Source organism: Macaca mulatta, chromosome 18 (assembly GCF_049350105.2).
Source record: "Macaca mulatta isolate MMU2019108-1 chromosome 18, T2T-MMU8v2.0, whole genome shotgun sequence".
Lineage (NCBI taxonomy): Eukaryota > Metazoa > Chordata > Mammalia > Primates > Cercopithecidae > Macaca > Macaca mulatta.
Window position 1 is genome coordinate 44,123,687 of NC_133423.1, and position 21,148 is coordinate 44,144,834.

The window sequence follows — 21,148 nt, forward strand, 5'->3', positions numbered from 1 at the left end:
TCTTATAAATGAACTGTCCATTTTATTAGTATTAAAGGAAACGGGGATTGAATCAGAGCTTCTAGGGTGGGTGATTATCTGCAGATTTCTCCTTAGAGTTGGGAAAATTAACAACATGGAATTATCCACACATTTTTTTAAAGGGCACTTTACAAGATATTGTACAGTAAATTGGAAAATGTATAACTATCCATCAAGGTAAATCTTGGGAATAAAATAATTAGAAACCACACGACCATGGCCAGGGAAGATTAGAGCTAAATTAGACTTTGTGTGGCTGTTTTTTGAAGTCACCAGAGTGGGTGCTGGTGGTGGAATTGGGCAGGAAGGCTGGTGGTGCACAACTCAGGCAGAACGTCGGGGTCTGGAGCAAGCTGCCTGGACGGGCACGTGGCGGGGGGAATCTTGGCATTTTGATGAGATTTGAGCGGGACGAACATGCTGTTTTGACTGGAATCTGGCACTGTCTTGTTTTTCCTTCTCCCTTCCCGTGACCCTGGCTGTCTTCACCTCCAGCCTCACACAATCCTGCCGTGCTTGTGTTTCCAGATGGTTTGAGACTCTGTGGCTGCCATTGGAGAGCCAGCTGGAGTCTTTTTGTGGGGGAAGGGGAAGAGGGAAGGGAACAGAAATATCCTTGATGTTAAAATCTAGAGTGAGAGTGTGTGTGTGTGTATGAGAGGGTGTGCACACCTGCACAAGTGGGGGTGTAGGGGTGCGCGGGGGTGTGTTGATGTACGAGTGTGTATGAGCATGAGTTGTGTGTGTGTGTGTGTGTGTGTGTGTGTGTGTGTGTGTGATGCCCTCTGAGATGAAAGGCTCTGGTTTTTGCTTCTACTCAGAGCCTCCTGACTCCTGGGATGCAGGGAAGGGTTGTGGGCTGGCAGGGGGGCGGCAACCACAGTGGGCAAGGGCTACTGCCCTTCTTCCTGCTGCAGCCTCCACCCTTGGCAGCCACTCTCAGGCTGGTGGGTGGAGCACTGAGGAGGGGTCCCACTGGGGAGGAGGATGCAGGGGTGAGAGACAGACAGGCCCAAGAGGATGTGCCCCACCCATCAGCAGCAAGGCCAGCAGTGCCATAACCTCTCTTAGCAAGGACCCAGTGCAGTGCTGTCTGTGCCAGGCAGATTGCAACATCCTCCTGGCCAGAGGCAGCTTGGGAAGGGATTTGCTCTCAGGGCTCACCCTTAACAAAATCATCAGTGGTCAGAACCAGCAATCAGTCTTGGAAATCTTGTAGTCTGCCTCTCCCATGAGGAACTGAGGCCCGCACAGGTGAAATGTGAGGATGTGACTGGAGGACCTGTTGCTTATCACTCCTGGGGCTGCTGTTTATTGCCTGCAGTCATACTTTCCAGCCAGGTACTGTCTCCCCAGCACAGGAGCCACGCCTTTGAGCGTGCTTCCTGCCCCATCTGCCTTGCTTAATGGCAACCTGTTCATTCAGGGAGACGCTGGAAGCATCTTCCAGGTGGGGCAGCCTTCCCATCCCCTTTTTGCCCCACTCACCTCTCTCTCTTTGGTGCCCATCCCTTTCCTCCCATTGCTACCTTGCAGAAAAACCTGCATTGGACTTTTCATATGGAACGAGAAGTTATGCTCTTTAATGTACTCCTTGTCACGATGTTTCACCTGGACTCCTGCCCTCTCACTCTGAGAGGGAGAGAAGGAAAGGACAGGGGAATCCTCCATGTCTGCAAAAATTATAATACCTTCCAGGCAGCCTATAATTTTTCTTTTCTTAATTTCTCAGTGTTTCCTCTTTCATTGCTAGAAGGCAAAGACTAGTCCAGCAATCTCCAATGAAAATTTTTGTGGTAAGGCAGGGTTTGGTAAAACAGGCCTCCTGTTTAGGACCTGAAAGAATTAGCAAAACTCAAAAGGTGGTCAGTTTATTTCCTATTCACTATAGGCTTCAGGCCATTACAGTAATGACAGTGTAAACAATCATGGACACTTTTAGGATCATTTGAAATTCCTGTGGCAAAGGGAGACTAAGAGCAAACAGAAGGATGAGACTTGAAGTAACCCACGGTGTTGGGCGGAGGCCGTTCCAAGTAAGACAATGACACATCCTTCTCCTTAGTGACTAGAGAACAGCCGAAAGGAAGAGGGTGGAGCAGCTTGCTCAGCCACAAACCCCCAGAAATGTACCTGGCCAGAAGGAACTGGCCAGTGGGAGGAGGCTTGTGAAGGTGCCCTCTGAACTGCCAAGCCGTACAAATGCAAATCAGCCGCAGCAGCAGCGGCATTCCTGGTGGACACAGTGGCATATTTTTTATTGCTCACTGTAAACAGAGTACAGTGGCCTTTCAGTTCGGGGATCTTGTCCAAGCCCTCCTGGCCCAGACAGCCTTGTCAGGGCATGACTGGCTCTCCTTGGGGCTCGAGAAGAGGCAGGTTGGTAGGAGATGCCGCAACTGTGCTTTAGGGCTAAAGAGTAGCTAACAATTTTTGTTTGTTTGTTTGTTTGTTTGTTTGTTTGTTTGTTTTGAGATTGAGTCTCGCTATGTTGCCCAGGCTGGAGTGCAGTGGTGTGATCTCGGCTCACTGCAACCTCCACCTCCCGGGTTCAAGCGATTCTCCTGCCTCAGCCTCCCAAGTAGCTGGGACTACAGGCGTGTGCCATCATACCTGGCTAATTTTTTGTATTTTTAGTAGAGACGGGATTTCACTGTGTTAACCAGGATGATCTCACTCTTCTGACTTCATGATCCGCCTGCCTCGGCCTCCCAAAGTGCTGGGATTACAGGCGTAAGCCACTGAGCCCAGTCGAGTGCCTAACTCTTAACAGTATGATGCTCAAACTCAATCTTGTGGCCAGCTGGCCAGAGAGTCATGCTGTCAGTGAACATGTACTGCTCCCCACCATGGGTGACGCTTCATGTGACACCTGGAGGTTGCAAAGGTGTGTGTCATGCATATTTTACCCCCAGGTGCTTGCAGTGCGATCATGCACATGCAATCTAAAATGCCTGGCCCTCAGTTTTCTCATTTTTAAAGGAGGGAATTGACCTTAAATACCTCTACAGTCCATTCCTTCCAGCCCTACCATTGTTTAAAGGCCTCAGCACCTCAACATAGTACCTTACTTAGTGTGTATGGTTGATTGTGATTGATTGTTAAGGATTAAGATTTGGAAGGAAGTAAAAACTAGAATGGGGCAAGAAGGTAGCCGTTTGAGGTTGTCATTGCATGCCAGCACGAGACAGCTTAGAGGACACCTGGAGATGTTTCCTGGATGAAGGAATCTACCTGTGTCAGTTATCTATTGCTGTGTAATAAATAGCCCCCAAACTTAGTGGCTGAAAACAATAATCATTTATATGTTTACTATTGTGGTCAGCGGCTTGGGCTGGGCTCTATGTGGTGTTGGTTGGGCTTGCTCTCATGTGTCAGTTCAGCTGAAACAGTCTGAGATGACCAGCCTTCTCTTTTCAGGTCTCTCCCATCCTTAAGGAAGTGTTTCCTCAGGCTGGGCGCAGTGGCTAACGCCTGTAATCCCAGCACTTTGGAAGGCCAAAGCTTGTGGATCACAAGGTCAAGAGATGGAGACCATCCTGGCCAACGTGGTGAAACCCTGTCTCTACTAAAAATACAAAAATTAGCTGGGCGTGGTGGTGTCCACCTGTAGTCCCAGCTACTCAGGAGGCCAAGGCAAGAGAATCACTTGAACCCGGGAGGTGGAGGTTACAGTGAGCCGAGATCGCGCCACTGCAATCCAGCCTGGTGACAGAGTGAGACTCTGTCTGGGGAAAAAAAAAAAAAAAGGAAATGATTCCTCACATGATGGTGACATTCTAAGAGGGAAAGAACAGAAGCTTCAAGACCCCTGGAGCCCTGGGCTCAGAAATTACAGAGTCACTTCCTCCACATTCTGCTGCCCAAAGCAAGTCGCAAGGCCAGTCTGTATTCACGTGCTGAAAAAATAAGTGTTACCATCTCATGAGGGACTCAGCAAAATCACATTAAAAGGGGGCTTGTGTATGTGGATGGAAGGAATTATTGAAAGCACAATTGAAATAACCAGCCGTGCTACCCAAAGCAGAGCTGCTTTCCTCATTGTCTGTAATGCAGTAGGCAGTTTCCATGGGTCTTGGGTCGCTGTGCTTGTTCATTCTCTTCCTCTTTCCTCTTTCCTCTTCCTCTCCCTTTCCTCTTTCTTTACATTCTGTCCCCCTATCCTTCCCCTTCCACTCTCCCTCTCCCTTTTCTCTTCCTCTTCTACCTCTTCTCCCTCCCATTTCTAAAACTCCAATAATGTCGGGTTAGCCCATCAGATGAGGTAGGTGATAAGTGTAGTGGGGTAGAGTGGTGGAAGCCAGTTGTAGATGGGGAGTATTTATGCTCAGGCATACACCTGTGTGTTATAGAGCAAAGACATAGTTCCATACAGTAGACGCCAAGCCACCTGGATTACCTGGACTGGGAAGAGGGCAATCAGAAATATTACAAAGAGAATTCTGCAACCAATGGATAAATTGATATTTAACTGATAGTTTACTGATGGATAAAGTTAAGTCACCAAAATAATCTAGCAGTTTGGATGGAAATGTATATTATACCTAGAGAGAGATATAAAATAAAAGTAGTTGCTTAACAGAGTATATAGAACCCAGTTTAATGATTTCATTATAATTGCCTATACTCTGTAGAGTCTGTTTAAACTGCTTATTGAGAGCTGTGCAAAATGTATAGTTTTATATACATCCTCTGCCCAGCAACTCTGAAAGATAACTGTGATTCTTCCCAATTCATGGAATTGGGAAAAAGACCTAATGGGGTTAATTGGCTTGCCCTTGGCTAGTAAGTGGTAGTGTTGGCGTTTGAAAGTACATCTGTCAGACAGAGCCCCTCATATCAGCACCCAGTACTGGAACAGAGTTCTGGAAAACTCTGTTCTTACCATGGTTTGCTGTTAATGAAAGACAGGGATGCCCTGGGCTCTGAGATGGTGTGTAGAACCAAGGCTGAGGCCCCAGCATGTCTGCTGTCCTCACTGGCTTCCCTTCCCTCAGTGGAGGGACCTCTTTCCCCTCAAGAGCCTCTACTCTGTGCCTTCTTGTGTCCCACGAACCTTCCTGTGCCCCTTGTGATCATGGCAGCTCTTTTCTCCCATGCTTTTAGCTCTGTTTGGTGTTATGAATCAGATCTTGTGCTTTAAAGTTTCTTCATTTGTTCTAGATTTGGGACCTTCATGGGCTTCTCTGGAGTTGATGGCTGAGCGTACTGAACCTATGAGTGTGGATGCATAGGTTATTGGTATAAATGCATGCAGGCCCTGAGCCACTTAGAAACTGGGTTCAGCTGCTAGTAACAGAGACCACAGACAACTGTGACTTAAATAATTTCAAAGTTCTTTTTTTTTCTTATGTACAGGAAGCCTGTAGGTAGACAGTTCAAAGCCAGTATGAAATATCTACAGTCATCTGGGACTTCCGTCACTCTGTTCCATCATCTTAACATCTTTGTAGTCCAAGACGGCTGCTGAAGGTCCAGCTATCACAACTTTTATAAGGCCTTTCAAAGGTCCTGCCCAAAACTGCCACATACATCCTGCGAGCCACTTCTGTCTCCAAGGTTGTCTGGGACATGTAATTTTTCAGTTAAGTAAGTCACTTAGGTTTCTAAATCACAAGGGGAGAATGGCTGTTAGGTAAGAAAACAGCAGACTCTTAAACAGATCCTTTTCCTGAGACCTGCTTGTTTGGATGGGCTGGCAGTTCTTTCATTTCATACATACAGAATATCAGGTTAAAGGACCTTAAGTGACTTGCTCAAAGTCATAGTAGCAGAAGTGGAACTGAGACCTGGGACTCCTGGCCACCTCTTTGTACGGCCAATCCATTGAAGAAGTAAGGTGGGACACCATCCTCACCCCTCCTAGACACACTCCCCTCCTACATGTGCACACGTGTCTAGGATCTGTCAGCCAGAAAGCCCATTGTAAGGTGCTCAAATAGAAGAAATATTCTGGATCCCGTAAGCTTCCCCCTTTGCAACCCTGCTGCTTGTGAAGGCCAGTTAATTAGATGTCTCTGTTAAACGTGTGGTCTGTTAGCCTGCTGAGAAAGATGGGGTAGGGGGTTGGTTAAGGGGCTAAAGCCCTCAGGTTTCTAGGATATGTTTCTAGAATACGACTATTAGAGTAAGTGGTATGGGGGGAATTTTCACCTCTATCCTGACACCTCTGCCTTTATCTGGGGCCTTTACTGTGACAAACCTGTCTCCCTCAGGTCAGTAACCAGGTCTCTAGATTCCTGGGTCTCCAGACTGCCTGTTCCAGCACCTTGCCCATCTCCTGCTGCCTCTGCAAACCCCAGTGTAAATCCATCCCCAGCTCTTCCCTAAGGATGCTGAGAAACTCTGTGTTGGGGGCACACTGTGTAATCACATGCAGTTACTGGGCTGGAATCGTGCTGTTAATTTAGTCTTCGGGATTTATTGGTGTGTTTGTTAGAAAAGGTTGCTGGCCCAGAGCCTGGGCCTGGGGTTTGCTGTCTTAGAATGCAGCTCAGGACCGCACAGCTCCAGGGGCAGGGACTTCCTGGACCTACAGGATTTAGCTCCCCCTCTGCCTCTTCCCCTCCCCACTGCAGGTTTCTTGCTGCTTGCTTAGACTTTCACTGGGGACAGAGCATAGGAGGCAAGGCTTCCAGAGCTGGGGGCTGCAGGTCTGGTGGAGTGATGAGAAAGCTGGACACTCGTTCTCATGCCCTCATGGAGAAGGGGACCTGCTTGTAAATTGTGATAATGGTCCCATGGTCCCATATCAGTCATCCATACACATTTTAAGGCAAGAAGAGTCTCCTGCCCTGTGTCTGTGTGGAAAGCCTCTCACCTTCTTTCCAGAAACATGATGTGATGGGAATTGTCCTGGGGCTGGTATCCAGGGCAGATTTGGGAGGCAGCAGGCAAGTCCCCAGCTTCCATGAGCTTAATTTTCTCAATTGATGAATGTGGATGAAACCACTACTTAAAAAACTGCACAGTATAGAGGGAGAGATTTGAAATGCTTTTGAAATATGGAGGACTATTGTATAAATATGGTCCTGCTCTCAACACAAGGCTGTGGTTCCTCCCGCACTCTCCTCTCCTTGGCCACAGTTGCCCAATGGGCAGGCATCTCATATGCCATGTGTGTTGGCTGAGCTCCAAGATCATGCAGGATGCAGCTGGTGGAGAGCAGGGAACATACCTTAGCTGTGTCAGTTTCATAGGCAGCTTTCCCAGCATCCGGGTTCACAGGATGCTTTCCTAGAGGCAAGAGGGTGGAGGCTGGGGGCTTGTAGGGTGAGGCTAGGGATGGTACAGCAGAGAGACTAGGGACAGGATAGATGCGAGGCTAGAGACAATAAAGACAGGAGACTAGGACAGAATAGAGGGGAGATTAGGACAGTACAGAGGAGACTAGGATAGTATAGAGGGAGTCTAGAAACAGTATAGAAGGAGAAGACTAGGGCAGTATAGAGATTAGGACAGTATAGAGGACACATTAGGACAGTATAGAGGAGACTAGGACATTATAGAGGGGAGATTAAGACAGTGTAGAGGAGACTAGGATAGTATAGAGGAACTCTGGGAACAGTATAGAGGGAAGACTAGGACACCATAGAGGAAGAATTGGACAGTATAGAGGAGACTAGGAACGGTATTCAGGATTCTAGGGACAGTATAGAGGAGACTAGGACAGTATAGAGGAGACTAGGACAGTATAGAGGGAGACTAAGGGACAGTACAAGGAGACTAGGACACCATAGAGGAAGAATTGGACAGTGTAGAGGAGACTAGGAACAGTATGGAGGAGACTAGGAACAGTATGGAGGAGGCTAGGACAGTATAGAAGAGACTTGGACAGTATAGAGGGAGACTAAGGGACAGTATAGAGGAGACTAGGACAGTATAGAGGAGACAAGGACAGTATATAGGGAGACTAGGACAGTATATAGGGAGACTAGGACAGTATAGAGGGAGACTAGGACAGTATAGAGGGAGACTAGGACAGTATATAGGGAGACTAGGACAGTATATAGGAAGACAAAGACAGTATAGAGGAGACTAGGACAATATAGATGGAGACTAGAACAGTATAGAGGGAGACTAGGACAGTATAGAGGGAGACTAGGACAGTATATAGGGAGACTAGGACAGTATATAGGAAGACAAAGACAGTATAGAGGAGACTAGGACAATATAGATGGAGACTAGAACAGTATAGAGGGAGACTAGGACAGTATAGAGGAGACTAGGACAGTATATAGGGAGACTAGGACAGTATAGAGGAGACTAGGACAGTATAGAGGGAGACTAAGGGACAGTATAGAGGAGACTAGGACAGTATAGAGGAGACTAGGGCAGTATAGAGGAGACAAGGACAGTATAGAGGGAGACTAAGGGACAGTATAGAGGAGACTAGGACAGTATAGAGGGAGACTAAGGGACAGTATAGAGGAGACTAGGACAGTATAGAGGAGACTAGGGCAGTATAGAGGAGACAAGGACAGTATAGAGGGAGACTAAGGGACAGTATAGAGGAGACTAGGGCAATACAGAGGAGACTAGGACAGTATAGAGGGAGACTAGGATAGTAGAGAGGAGACAAGGACAGTATAGATGGAGACTAGGACAGTATAGAGGGAGACTAGGACAGTATAGATGGAGACTAGGACAGTATAGAGGGAGACTAAGGGACAGTACAGAGGAAACTAGGACAGTATAGAGGAGACTAGGACAGTATAGAGGAGGCTAGGACAGTATAGAGGGAGACTAGGACAGTATAGAGGAGACAAGGGCAGTATAGAGGGAGACTAAGGGACAGTACAGAGAGACTAGGACAGTATAGAGGAGACTAGGACAGTATAGAGGAGACAAGGACAGTATAGAGGGAGACTAAGGGACAGTATAGAGGAGACTAGGGCAATACAGAGGAGACTAGGACAGTATAGAGGGAGACTAGGATAGTAGAGAGGAGACAAGGACAGTATAGATGGAGACTAGGACAGTATAGAGGGAGACTAGGACAGTATAGATGGAGACTAGGACAGTATAGAGGGAGACTAAGGGACAGTACAGAGGAAACTAGGACAGTATAGAGGAGACTAGGACAGTATAGAGGAGGCTAGGACAGTATAGAGGGAGACTAGGACAGTATAGAGGAGACAAGGGCAGTATAGAGGGAGACTAAGGGACAGTACAGAGAGACTAGGACAGTATAGAGGGAGACTAGGACAGTGTAGAGGGAGAGAGTATAGAGGGATACTATATAGGCAAGTCTGGGGACAATGTAGAGGAGACTAGGACAGTAGGGAGTGTGCAAGGGAGAGTGACTTGACCCCTCTGTGCCTCTGTTTGTGCTGCTGAACAATGGAGTTGATGATATTTGCTTCATTGGACTCTTTCTGTTATAGAGTGAGTCGACATGTGTAAAGCACTTACAAAGTACTTGGCATGGAAGAAGTTTTAACCATCTTTATTGCCACCTGTGGGTTGATTTATTGATTTCTCACAGGGTTGGGCAGAGACCCTGCTTATCTGGTTCCATCCTGGACCGTCTGTAAAAGCCAAATGTTGCTATTCTGGGCACTTGGTATGTCAGGCCCACATGTAGGAGAAAATTTGAGCTCCATGGGCTGTGGCCTTGGCGATTTTGATTCTGAGTTACATCCCCACTCAGCACTATGCCTGGCACTTAGGTGCTTAATAAGTATTTGTTCCCTAGAGGCAGCCTTACTCCCCTGGCATCTGTTGGGGAAAGTAAGGCCTGTTTGCTGTTTGAGCCTTAGCCCAGCATCTCTGAGGAGCTCCAAGGCTACCAGTGCTGGCACTGCAGCCCCAACAAAGTGGCGCTTGACTGAGCAGCACTCATTCATCCCCTCTCCATCCTGGGTCTGTGCCTGATTTGAATAGGATCCCAACTGCCCTATGGGCCAAACTGGACTGTGCTCTGCCTTCAGAGGGAGCTGGGGCTGGCACCTTCAAGTTTCTGAGTGTGTGAACTTGGGGCCTGGGATATCTGGTCCCAGAGCAGATGTTGAGTTCACCAGGCCCCTAAGCAGCAGAGGATGGGTCTGCTAAGCAGGCCAGTGGGCTGTGTGCCACATCTGTGGATGACAGAAGTCATTAGGACAAATGTTGGCGAGCACCCCAGTGTGAGGCCATCTTCTGGGAGGGGCCATAACAGGACACATGGGGACCTCCTCTTTATCCACTGCCTCAGCTTTGGTCTGGCTCTGTTGCAATTGCCTCCCAACCTGTCTCTCTGCCTCCATCCCTCTCCATCCATCCCACCCTCTGCTCTGACACCAGTTACCCAAATAGAGACCTACCTGACCAACTCACTCCTCTGCTCCAACACTCTGATCCCCTCTGGCCAAGGATGCGAGATGCAGCATACAAGACTCCTTGCTCAGAGATCTCTCTTCCTCCCTCCTGCCACCTGCCCACCTTGCCACCATGTGACTCTTTGCCAATGAAGGCATTGCCCCCTGTTGAAATGCAGACCCTCTAAGCCTCTGTGGGTTGTCAGTGCCTGAGGGTGGCTTTGTGCATAGAACTCTGCCACCTGCTGCCTAGGCCTGAATCCTTTCCCCACTATTTACAGGCTGTGTGACCTGGGAAGGTGCTTAAGCTGTGCACCTCAATGTCCCCACCTGGAATGTGGGAATATGGTGCTCGCCTCATTGGGGTACAGTAGGGAGTAAATGAATTAATGTGTGCAGATGCTTAGAACAAGGCCCTGCATGAGGTCAGTTCTCATTAGACGTTAGTGTTGTCATCATTATTGTTATTTTATCATACTAGCGGAGACCAGATTTTGCTAGGAGGGAGAGCCCAGGGCCGTGCCTAGGAGGGCAGGGAACAGCAGCGTATGCAATGTGGGAGGAGGGATTGGCACTGCAGCTCAGGAGTGGGTCCTGATATACTTCTGCTGCCATGGGCAGGTGGCTCCCCCTCATGCTCTGGCTGCTGCAGCTGTAAGACAGAGACAACAAGAGGCTTTACCCAGCATGCCTCAGTCCAGTCCCAGACCTGAAGGTCAAATGGGACAATAGATGGGAAGGGGCTTGCGACAGGGGGTTGCCGTTATTATAAAGTTGGAGAAGGGGCTGGTTGTCAGACAAGCTGTGGTAAACACACACAAATGGGGTGAGGGCCCTGTGTGCGGTGGCTCGGGGCCTGCAGGGGCTCTAGGGAGAGCCTCCAAGGGGTTCTCTGCCACATGCCTTTTGCTGAGAGCTGCTTGGGAGAGAGGGAGCTTCACTCTTGGCCCTGAGGTGGCTGTCTTCCAAGTGTGGGCTGTTACTGCCTAGGCAGTCCTGAGGGCTGGTGGTGGATGGAGCTGGAGCAGGGCGGGCCCGTAGGTGGGGAGCCCCACATGCAGAGCATGGATGTCAGCCAGAGTCGGCAGTGGTGCAGAAGGCTTGAGGTGAATGAAAGGGAGGGTCTTAGGCCAAGGAGAGCAGAGTCCAGGATGCAGAGGCTACAACAACCTGTTTGAAGGAAATAAAGGGAAAATGTACTTGTGGTTTAAAAATCAACAAACACCACCACAGATCCACTGAAACCAGGCCCCTGCTTTCAAGCACCTCACCAGGCAGGGCCCTGTGTGTGCCATGTAGAGAGAGGGCTAGACCAAGCAAATCCCAGGCTGTCCCCTGCATGCACATGCCTTTACTCTTTCCACAAGCGTATATAGACCGCCTGCCTTTGGCCTCACCCTGTACTGGGTCCTCTGCCCTGGAGAAGCTTTCATTCTAGGAGGGAATACCTGGGGGCAGAGGCAGCACCTCCTGGGAGAAAGCAGGGTGACCAGCCAAGGCCTCTCAAGCCAACTGGGCCACAGTCACATTCCTTTTGATTCAGCAGCCCTTTGCAGCACCATCATCTGCAGGGCACTGGGATGCTATGGGGAATGGGCTGTCACCCTGACTGTGCAGGCCTGGGGTGAGGGTGGCGGGAGACTACCACACGTACCCAAGGCCCCAGGGGAAGCTGAACGTGGATGCTGCCAGCTCTAGTGAGCCACCCCGGAACCCTGGTGTTCGGTGTTGACTTTGAACCAGGCACCCTGGACGTGCAGAAGCAGGTGGGGCTCCGTGACCTTTTCCATGGTGCTGGTGTGCCAGTCTCCCTGAATGAGGCAGCAGGAGACCCAGTGTCACCTTGGCCTTTGCTGAGTTCTGTCTCCTGTGGTACATTGAGTTGGTGGCAGTGTGGCTCATCCCAGGGCCCCCTCTGGGACAGTGATGTTGTGAGCACATTGTTCTGTATTCTAGAAGGACTGCCATGAACAGATGCTCTTTGAGGAACCACAAGTAGACAAGCCAGTGTTCCCTGGCCACCCAAGGCCACCACCCTCTAGTCAGGCCAACAGTGCTGGCTGGGAGGCAGGGGCCTTGAGATAATGAGACACGGCCTAGTGACAGGGCCCTGTGAGACGGGGCGGTGGGGTTAGTGCTGTGACGGATGGGATTGCACGGGGAGTGTGGCTCTCTGGGGGTTTCGTGTTCCAGGAAGAAATGGGGCTTTTCAGGTGGACAAGAAGATCTTCATAGAGATCCAAAGGTGAGTGAGGGACAGCAGGCCCCACAGGAGACTGCAGAGACTTCAGGGTAGCTGGCTAGGGGTGTGTAGAGCAGAGGAGGGAGAAGAGGAGAAGGAGGAGGACTCAAAGGGCCTCAGTGGTCAGGTGGTGGCTGGCTTACATCTGGTTGGCCAACTTCAAAATCCCCTGTGCTTACCTGCAGGAGAGGCCTCCATGGGTTTTAAGCCTGGGAGTGACAGGATCAGATCTGCATCTTAGTAATATTTCTGATGGTTGGGTGGGGGCTACTTCAGGACAGGAAAGAGAGGAGGGCTTGAAGGCAGAGAGTTCAGGTCTACCAAAGAAGGTTGGGGAGAAATGGTGTTTTCATTTGCTCAGACTGCCATAGCAAAGCACGCATACTGAGTGGCTGAGGTCACAGGAATTGTCTCATGGCTCTGCAGGCCAGGTGTCTGACATCAAGGTGTCGGCAGAGTTGATTCCTTCTGAAGCTGTGAGGGGAACCTGCTGCAGGCCTCTGCCAGCTTCTGGAGGGCTGCTGGCAGCCTGTGGCACTCCTTGGCTTCAACTGTGTCACCCTGAGCTCTGCCTTGCCATCACACAGCCTTCCTGCACATGCTGGTGTCCAAACCTCCCCTTTTTCAGAAGGACACCAGTCAGACTATATTAGAGACCTACCCTCATCCGGTATGACCTCATCCTAAGTAATTGTATCTGCAGTGTTCTTATTGCCAAATAAGGTACTTGAGGATAGGACCTCACCATATGAATTCAGGGTGGATACAGATCAACCCACAACAAATGATGAGGGTCTAGTGGCTGTGGGGACCATAGGATGGAGAGGAGGGACGGATCCACAGGCACTCGGGAGGTGGACTGAGTGGGCTTGGGATGCATGGAGTGTGGGCTGATGGAGGGGGGTTTTAGGATGACCCCTGGCTTCTGATGAGAAGCTGTCAGGGGAAGGAAGCAGGAGAGGATTTCTATTTGCGTTGGAAAATTGGCGAGGAGCTTGAGACACATCTGGCCTGGAGACCTAGGTTTGGAGCTCATCCGTGTATGCCACCTTCTTTCCAACTTACGCCCTTCACCCCCCAGGGAGTGAGCGCCCAGAAGCCAGCCATCTAGATGTCTCTTCCCTCAACTCCTGGCAACTGGGTTGCCCTTGCTGCCCATTTTGCCTCGTGATTCTTCACAGTTATGCAACTGCTTCCATTGTGTCTGCAGCACTCTCTCCACCAGTCTGTGAGCCTCAGAGATCAGGGACGGCATTTTCTACCCCCTCAGGCTTCTCTGATGCCCAGCAAGTCCGCACAGCTCTTCCTCCTTACTGGTGAGCTGGAGAAAACAAATTTCTCTTCAGCACGATAAAGAACTTGAAAACAAGAAAAGCTGCCCACCATGAAGTCAGCTGCCTGCTGTGGTAGTGAGTGCCCTGTGGCTGGTGTAAACCAAAAATAAAATTCTAAGTCCCCCACTGACTGAATGGACTCCTCCTCTCAGCCAAGGGAATTCCATAGAAACCTGAAAAACTAGTTCAAGCCATGAAGGGAAGAGAGGGTTGGACATGCCTTATTATACTCTCCTCCTTTTGGAATTCAGGCACGACTGACCAGCATTGACAATAAAACAGAGATATTAAGACTGACAAGACAAACTCTTTGTAGCATTAAAATACCAATCTGACTTTAGTATAGCATCACATGTCAGCAGGCCCTGAAAGAAAATCAAAGTATTTTACCCCAAAATATATTTCTTTGACATATTTTTGAAATATGTCAAAAAAGTCTGAAAATATGCCCTGAAAATCTGTCTGCTGTGGGGGAAATTTACATTCTGTAGAGAATCCCTTTCCCTTTCCAGGTCTTTTTCTGATCCTGAAGAGAGTAGCTGAGAGACCAGCACCTTTTAAAGGTCTAAATGGGAAACACATGCCATCTATTGCCTTTAAGGGTGGCCATTTATGAGGCTTCATCTACATAACAAGAACCTTAGTCTTGACAGCCCCTTATCTTAACCCAGACACTCCTTTCTATTGGTTCCAGGTTTTAAAATAATAACTCTTTCAACCAAGTGCCAATCAGAAAATCTTTGAATCCACCAATGGTTTGTAAGTCACTACTTCAAGTTGTCCCACGTTTCTGGATTGAACCAATGTATACCTCTCATATACTGATTGATGTCTTATGACTCGCTAAAACACATAAAACCAAACTGTAACCCAACCACCTTGGCCACATGTTCCCAGGACCTCCTGAGGCTGTGTCATGGCTCATGGTCTTCACATTTGGCTCAGAATAAATCTTTGCGAATATTTCACAGAGTTTGGCTTTTTTGGTCAACACCGAGAGTAAGCCTACCAAGCTGAGGATGCTGTGGAGAGAAGTCTACCCCAAGTGGACAGTTGGCTTCTGTGTCCTCTAAGGGTCTGCTGATGTCAAGATTGAATAATGAGGATGACCAGGATTCCATGAGCAGGATTGTTGGAACAGGTCTTTTTAACCTAGAACCTGGTGGAGATTTATCATTAATCAATGTATTAATTTATCATTTTATGTTGCACCCACTTTAAAAGAGGACTAGTGACATTGTGAGTTTTATAAACACATATATGCAACAGGGTGGCTAAAAATAAGGTTGGAGACCATATGATCCAGCAATCCCACTTCTAGATATAAACCCAAAGGAATTGAAAGCAGGGACTCAAATAGATCCTTGTACACCTATGTTCATAGCAGCATTATTCGCAATAGCTAAGAGGTGGAGGTAACCCAGTGTTCATTGATGGATGAATGGATAAACTTGATATATACATAAAATGGAATATTATTTAGCCTTAAAAGGTAGGGAATTTTGACACATGCTACCACGTGTCACAGCGTAAACCCCAAAATTGGGGTTCTTGGCTTTATGCAGGAAAAAATGCAAGAGTAAGCTAACAGAGTGAAGTGAATGCAAGTTTATTAAGAAAGTAAAGGAATAAAAGAGTTGCTACTGTCATGGCGCTGGTGAGAGTTTCCTTTAGCATGCTGATGTATTATAATTAGCATATAATGAGCAGTGAGGGTGGCCATCTTAATTTTGGCAGGTTTTAACCAGCTTCTTTACTGCATCCTGTCTTATCAGCAGAGGCTTTGTGACCCATATCTTTTGAAATCAGTCCTGCCAACATGTTTGAACCTTAAGGACATTATGTTAAGTAAAATAAACCAAATACAAAAGGACAAATACTCATGATTCCATCATACGAGGGACCTAGCATAGTCAAATTCCTAGAGACAGAGAATAGAATGGTGGTTGCTCATGGCTAGGAGGAGGGAAGAATGGGAAATTTATGTTTATTGGAGACAGAGTTTCAGTTTGGGAAAATGAAAAATTTTCTGGAGGTGGATGGTGGAGATGGTTGCCCAACAATGTAAATGTGTTTAGTGTCACTGAACTGTACACTTAAAATAATTAAAATGGTAAATTTTTAATGTTATGTGTATTTTACCACAATTTTTAAAAATTGGCTTGGAGAAAAAGAAGCCACCAGTCTTTCCAAGCCTACCTTGTGTTGTGGCACCAAGGAGCACACAGTGGACTCTGAGTGGCGCCTACACATGGTGTCCGCTCTCACTGCAGGGCAGGCTGATGCGTGTTCAAGCATCTTTGACTTACCTCACCCTGCATTTGCCACACACGTCGTCACAGCTGTGCAACTGGAGGTCATTTTTCATCCCAGCCCTACATTTTGACAGCTCCATGGAACCACCTCACATGAAAGCTCAGCCCAGAGAAGGGCTCCTTTGCTCTGACATTGCCCATTAGCCGATGTTCTCTTAGTGCCCATTCCCATCCCTGCCAAAATTTTCCAGCATGTCCTTTAGCCCAATGGAGTCTCTGCATTGGGGTCAGAACAGTCAGAACCAGTACCCAAATAAGAAGGTAATAAATTTGGATAAAGCACATGCTGTCTGTGCCCGGTCCTCTTTATGCTGTCTAAAATGTAGCTGCTTTCTTTTCAGATTTGATCTAGATTAAGGTGTTTGCTTCATTAATGTCAAGAGCAATGAGATGCCAGCAAAGGCAAGGTATTCTGATAACACAGATCTGTTATCATGGGGGTACAGTAGGAGCTGTTTAGCACACACAGAAGAAGCCATTGAAGACGGAAAGGTCCAGGGCAAGAGTGGATCCCACTCAATACAAGTGCAGGACACTCTGGTTGTAATTATGAAAACATCAGCTTGAGAGTGACTGGGGCCATCACTAGAGGTTCTTCTGCAGCAGGCTATCATGGTCACATTAATTTCCAGACACTGGAGGGTTTGCAGACAGAAGAACTAAAGTAAAGGCACCTGTGTAGTCAAAAACAAAACCCTAGTGATTGAGAAGGTTAAAGGACAGCAGGATTGAGGATTGTGTCTAGGGCAAAAAGCCATTCTGGCCCGCATCTTGTTCCTCTAGTGCACCAGCCTCATTCCTTCCAAGAGGTCTGTGCACTGGCTGCTCCCGCTGAGAGAGCGAACTGCCCCCGCTGAAACCAGGAGCCAAGCGAGGGTGTAAGCTGAGGGAACTGCAGAACAGATTCTCTTGCCGGTCTCTGGCTGGAGGAAAAGCCTTCCCCTTGTAGGTCTAAGCCAGACCCTGTATGTGGCTGCACTTGGGTTTGAGGGGTTTTATAGCCCCCACACATAGTGTGGTCCAGGCTGGCCAGGCAGAGGAGGGTTTTCAGCATTCTTTGAACTTGGCCTATATTCTCCTTCCCCACACCTGGATTAACTCCTTTCCAAATTCTACTCCTTCAAGACCCCCTTGTCTGGCATGGGCGGTCTCTCAGCTTAGACCTCCTGCCTTTCCTGCCATACCAGCCGCTCAGCTATGAATCACAAACTAACTTGTCCCCTCTCTTCTCTTGGCTTAGATATTTTTTATTAATAAAATTTACTTTTCACAGCAGTTTTAGGTTCACAGCAAAATTGAGCAGAAAGTATGGAGAGTTCCCTTATACCCCCTGCCCCCATTCATGCACAACCTCCCACATTATTGACATCCCCCCGGCCCCCGAGAGCGGTACATTTGTCACAATCAATGAACCTACAGTGACACATCATTATCACCCAGGGGCTGTAGTTTACATTAGGGTTCACTCTTAGTGTGGTATATTCTATAGGTTTGGACACATATATAATGACATGTGTCCATCATGACAGTAACATACAGAGCAGTTTCACCGCCTTCAATGTACTCTGTGCTGCACCTATTCATTCCTCCCCCAAACCCCTGGAAACCACTAATCATTTTACTGTCTCCTAGTTTTGTCTTTTCCAGAGTGTCATATAGTAAGGATCATATAGTATGTAACCTTTTCCAGACTGGTTTTTTAAAAACATATATATGTGTTTAATTATTTGTAGAGATGGGGTCTTGCTCTGTTACCCAGGCTGGTCTCAAACACCTGGGCTCCAGTGATCCTCCTGCTTTGGCTTCCCAAAGTGCTGAGATTACAGGCATGAGCCACTGCGCCTAGCCAGACTGGTTTCTTTTACTTGGTAATATGCATTTATGTTCCATCCATATCTCTTCATACCTTAATAGCTCATGTCTTTTTAGCATGTCTCTATGTACCATGATTTATTTAGCCATTCACCCACTGAAGGGCACCTTGGTCACTTCCAAGTTTTGATGATTATGACTAAAGTTGCTATAAACATTCGTATACAGGTTTTTGTGTAGACATAAGTTTTTAATTCATTTAGGTAAATGTCAAGGAATGTGATGGCTGGATCATATCGTAAGATTGTGTTAAGTTTGTAAGAAACTGCCAAACTGTCTTCCAAAGTGGCTGTATCATTTTGCACCCCCACCAACATTGAATGAGAGTTCAATGTTGCTCCACATCCTCACTAGCATTTGGTGTCATCAGTGATTTGGATTTGGGCATTCTAATAGGTGTGCAGTAGTGTCTCCTTAATGACATATGATATTGAACATCTTTTCATATGCTTAATTGCTATCTTCTTTGGTGAGGTGTCTGTTCAAATTGTCTACTTTTTAATCAAATTGTTTCTTATTTTGAGTGTTAAGAGTTCTTTGTGTATTTTGGATACCAGTTCTTTATCAGATTTATTGCTTGCAAATATTTCTCCTACTCTGTGGCTTGTCTTCTCATTCTCTTGACGTGTTTTTTGCAGAGCAGAAGATTTTCATTTTCATTTTAATAAGGTTCAGCTTACCAATTCTTTCTTTTATGGGTCGTGCTTTTGATGTTATATCTAAAAAGTCACCATCATACAGAAGGTCATCTAGGTTTTCTCCTCTGTTATCTTCTAGGAGTTTTATAGTTTCACATTTTACACTTAGGTCTATGATTCATTCATTTGAGTTATTTTTGTGAAGAATGTGAGGTCTATGTCTAGATTAATTTTTTGTGTATGGATATACAGTTGTTTTAACACCATTTATTGAAAAGATTATCTTTGCTCCATTCACTGCCTTTACTCCTTTGTCAAAGATCAGTTGACTATATTTATGTGAGTTTATTCCTAAACTGTCTTTGTTCCATTGATCTATTTGTCTATTATTTCACCAATGCTATGCTGTCTTCATTAGCATAATTTTATAAGTAGTTCTTGAAGTCAGTCCTTTGGATACTTTGTTCTTCAATAGAGTTGGCTATTCTGAGTCATTTGTCTCTCCATATAAACTTTATGGAATTTTTTTAAAAACAGTTTAATTGATATATAATTTACACATCATAGAATTCACCTATTTAAAGTATATCGTTTAATAGTTTTGGGGACATTCATGGAGTTGTGCAGCCATCTCTTCTAATTCCAGAATATTTTCTCCACCCCCAGAGATACCCCAATAGTCAGTCAGATAGTAGTCACTCCCAATTCTCTCTTCCCTCACCCCATGACAACCACTTAGTCTGCTTTTTGTCTCTAATGATTTGCCTATGCTGGACGTGTAATTTAAATGGAATTATATAATATGTGGTCTTTTGTGGCTGGCTTCTTTTGCTTTACGTGATATTTTCAAGGTTCATCCATGTTGTAGCATTTATCAGAACTTCATTCCTTTTTAAGACTGGGTTATATTTCATTGTGTGGATATACTGCCTTTTATTCATTCATTCATTCATTCATTCATCAATTGATGGACATTTGTTTCCACTTTTGGCTATTTTGAATAATTCTGCAGTGAATGTTCGTGTATAAGCTTATATGTGGATATATGCTTTTATTTCTTTGGGGTATATATTTAGGAGTAAAATTTCTGGATCATATGGTAACTCTATATTTAACCTTTTGAGTAACTGCCAGGCTGTTTTCCAAAGTGGTTGTGCCATTTTACATTCCTACCAGCAGTGTGTGAAAGCTACAATTTCTCCACATCCTTGCCCACACTTGTTCTTAGCTGACTTTTTGATTCTAGCCATTCTATTGAGAGGATAGTGATACCTTATTATGGTTTTCATTTGCATTTCCCTAGTGGCTAATGATTATTCAGCTTCTCATGTATTTATTGGCTGTTTGCATATCTTCTTTGAAGATATGTCTATTCAGATCCTTTGACTATGTTTTAAATATTGGGTTATCTTTTAAAATATTTTTGAGTTCTGAGAGTTCTTTAAATAGTCTAGACACAAGTCTCTTGGATTTGCGAATATCTTCTCCCAAGTGTGGGTTGCTTTTCACTTTATTGATGGTGTCCATTAAAACCCAAAAGTTTTCAACTTTGATAAAGTCCCATTTATGTTTTATTTTGTCATTTGTCCTTTTGGTATCATATGACTTGGATTTTTTTTTTTTTTTTTTTTTTTTTTTAAGAGACAGGGTCTTGTTCTGTTGCCTAGGTGGGAGTTTAGTGGCACATTCATGACTTACTACAGCCTTGATCTCCTGGGTTCAAGCAATCCTCCCACTTCAGCCTCGAGAGTAGCTGGGACTACAAGTGTGACCCACCACGCCATGTTAATTGTTTTTTATTTTTTGTAGAGATGGGTCTTGCTATGCTGCCTGGGCTGGTCTTGAACTCTGGGCCTCAAGCAGTCCTCCTACCTCGGCCTCCCAAAGTGCTGGGATTACGGGTGAGCCACTATTCTCAGTCAGTGACTTGCATTTTAAAATAAATTTTATTATTGACTTTTGGGAATTTTGTGTCTTCCTAGCACAACTAGATTTTAAGTTTGTCAAAAGCAGAATTAACGTGAAATTCATTGTTATATCTGCTCCAATGTCTGGACTTGTTAGCTTGATTTGGATCTGACCTGTACCTGGGTCGGGATGCAGACACTCATCTCATGGAAGTTCCCAGACGCCAGCTTCCTCTTTAGACTCCTTTGACCTGCACATTTCCATTTGGAGCCCGAGGGCTGAATAATAGGTCCCAACTTGGAGCATCCATTGCCTCCTCAGCATCAGAGATGGTTAAATGATACTGCATTAGCTGAGACCCCTTTTCTCTCCTCTTTTCTCTCTCACTCTGTAATACCATTTCTCTATAAATATATCCAGGGAATATTCTCTATTTTGCCTTATGGGCAACAGCTGCTGTTTTTGCCAGGCTGTCATCTATTTAGTTGTTACTTTTTCGACTTTATTTTTAAACAGTATA

General features: G+C 46.3%; 1 protein-coding gene across 8 annotated transcripts in view; it reads left to right on the top strand.

The window, feature by feature from the left end:
* Positions 1–21,148, top strand: part of ZBTB7C (zinc finger and BTB domain containing 7C) — a 384,618-nt gene that overhangs the window by 181,392 nt on the left and 182,078 nt on the right. Inside the window, exon 1 of one of the 8 annotated variants that reach the window (XM_077975041.1) lies at positions 20,527–20,621. The exons of 6 other annotated variants lie outside the window; for them this stretch is intronic. The gene's annotated coding sequence lies outside the window, so the exon portion shown is untranslated. Of the gene's footprint in view, positions 1–20,526; positions 20,622–21,148 lie in introns of those variants that run through there. One more of the 8 variants, XM_077975037.1, reaches the window with a different exon arrangement.